Source organism: Rhinopithecus bieti, unplaced genomic scaffold (genome assembly GCF_001698545.2).
Source record: "Rhinopithecus bieti isolate Rb0 unplaced genomic scaffold, ASM169854v2 scaffold_13348, whole genome shotgun sequence".
Taxonomy (NCBI): Eukaryota; Metazoa; Chordata; class Mammalia; order Primates; family Cercopithecidae; genus Rhinopithecus; species Rhinopithecus bieti.
The window spans coordinates 8,027,240-8,029,560 of NW_016808764.1; positions in this window are offsets into that span (position 1 = coordinate 8,027,240).

Sequence of the window (2,321 nt, forward strand, 5' to 3'; positions counted from 1 at the left end):
TTGTAGTTTGTTTTCTTTTCTGTTTTTTTTTTTTTTTTTTTTTTTTTTTTTGAGACAGAGTCTCACTCTGTTGCCCAGGCTAGAGTGCAGTGGTGCAATCTTGACTCACTCCCAGGCTCAAGTGATTCTCCCACTTCAGCCTCCTGAGTAGTTGGAGCTACAGGTGTACACTGTCATGCCTTGCAAATTTTTTATTTATTGTCTCACTATGTTGTCCAGACTGGTCTTGAACTCCTGGGCTCAAACAGTCTTCCTGCCTTGGCCTCCCAAAGTGCTGATATTACAGGTGTGAGCTGCTGCACCTGGCCGCTACCTCAGTTTTGTTATCACATCCCTTGATGTAGTGTTTTTAAGCTAAATAAGTCTTCTAGTCACCTTTTTTAGCTGGTTCTATTTCACATTTCTCCCTGAGTGTTTTCCTCCCTTAGAGAACATTCTGTAAGTTTTCCAGATGTAGGAGGGATAGTAATGTGATTGGTCAAAGTTTAGGTCTTTGCTGGTGGATAGACTCTTTGTATATTAAACTACCAATGTATGGTTATGTTACTCTCCTTCTTCTTGTCTTCACGTATCTGAGAGAGAAGCTGATCCAAGGGTCTGAATCCTTTTCATTTTGTTGATTTTCTTACCTTACATATGGGGAGAAAATAGATAAAATTGCCCAAGGAGAAAAGGAGAAGAGGACATCAATGTTTAAAGAATAGGCAGAGGAAGATCATATACCAAAGTACAAAAGATGGAGAAATATCAGTGATATGGTTTGGCTGTGTCCCCACCCAAATCTCGTCTTGAATTGTAGTTCCAGTTCCCATGTGTCATGGGAGGGCACCAGTGGGAGGTAATGTTTAACAGTGTAACATCTCTAAATTGGTTGTCCACTGAAACTAAAATTCAACATCCCAACACAAAATCATTTATTCCAAGTGTATCTCTCCTTTCGATTTCTTTCTTTCTTCATGTCAATTAAGATCAAAACCTTTATATTATATTCAATGCCTTTCTCTCACCCTGTTGACACAAGCTGCATCTCATCAGCTGCCTACAGAACCCTTTCAATATCTCTGTATTTATTTCTGCATCTCCATTCCTTCTTCTACTACCCTAGACTAGGTTTTCATAATTCTCACCTAGGTTAATGTGGCAGCTACCTAGGTAGCGGTAGCCTGGGATGGAAAAAGTGTGATTATTTTGGTGAACATGTCAGTGACAGAAAAATTTATATTACAGAGGGGCAGGAAGGTAATGATAAAACCTAGGGCTTTAGGGGTTTTCTCAAGTATTGGAATAAATCACGGTATATGTGCCACCAGTGCAGATCATTTCAGGTAATAGAGAATCACAAAGTCAGAAAGCCTATATATATATATTTTCAAATTTCTTTTTAAATTTAAATAATTTTTTAAATCAATGTAATTCATGCAAATAATTTAAAAATTTGTGCAATCCTGCAAACATTTTAACAAAGATCAGCAGTCACTGACCACCTCTACCTGACCTTTGAATCCAGTTCCCAAGAGGCAATCATTTTCAACTCTTAGCTTTTCTGATATTTATCCTCATATTTGTAAATCATACACTTATTTTGTCATTTCTTTATTTAAAAAATTTCTAATTAAAAAAGTTCTTTGACATCCTACTATGGGACATGAGAATTTAGATTTTTAAAATATTACTCCAATCCCTACCCCATTACATTCTTCTTCCCCTTCCCTCAGTCTCTCAATATGGTTATATCACAATTTTAAGTTAAATAGTTTTCCATTATTATGATTATGAAAATACTGTTCTCAGATGAACCATAAGGTGTCCTGTGACCATAGTTCCTTTCATTTTATTTTTCCAGGAGTTAATATTTGCCTCTTTTTTTGTTGGTTGGCTTATTTTTCTATATATGTATTGATTCCCAAATTATCCAATACAACTCTCAAAACTCAGTGTCATCAACTGTGTTAGATGAGTTTCCAGATTCGTGTGTGTGTGTGCATGTGTGTGTCGCCAGGAATTCTCCATCTCCTGCTCCAGTTTTGAGTGTCATTCCTTGGGCCACCTATACAGATGTTATCCTGGAACTTCACCCTGGAAACTTTCTTGCCATGTTCTTTTGATCATGTGTTTCCTGGGCTTTATGTCTTTGTTTTCCTTGTTGTATTAGCTTTAGTATCTTCTGAGATAGTGTGAGGGGAAGCTAAGTGTTTTGTGACCTTGAATATCTACGACTGACTTTATTATGCTCTCACAAATAAATTTCTAGTTTAGTTAGAAACTCGGAGTTGGAAATTATTTATCCTCAGACTTTTTTTTTTTTTTTTTTTTTTTTTTTT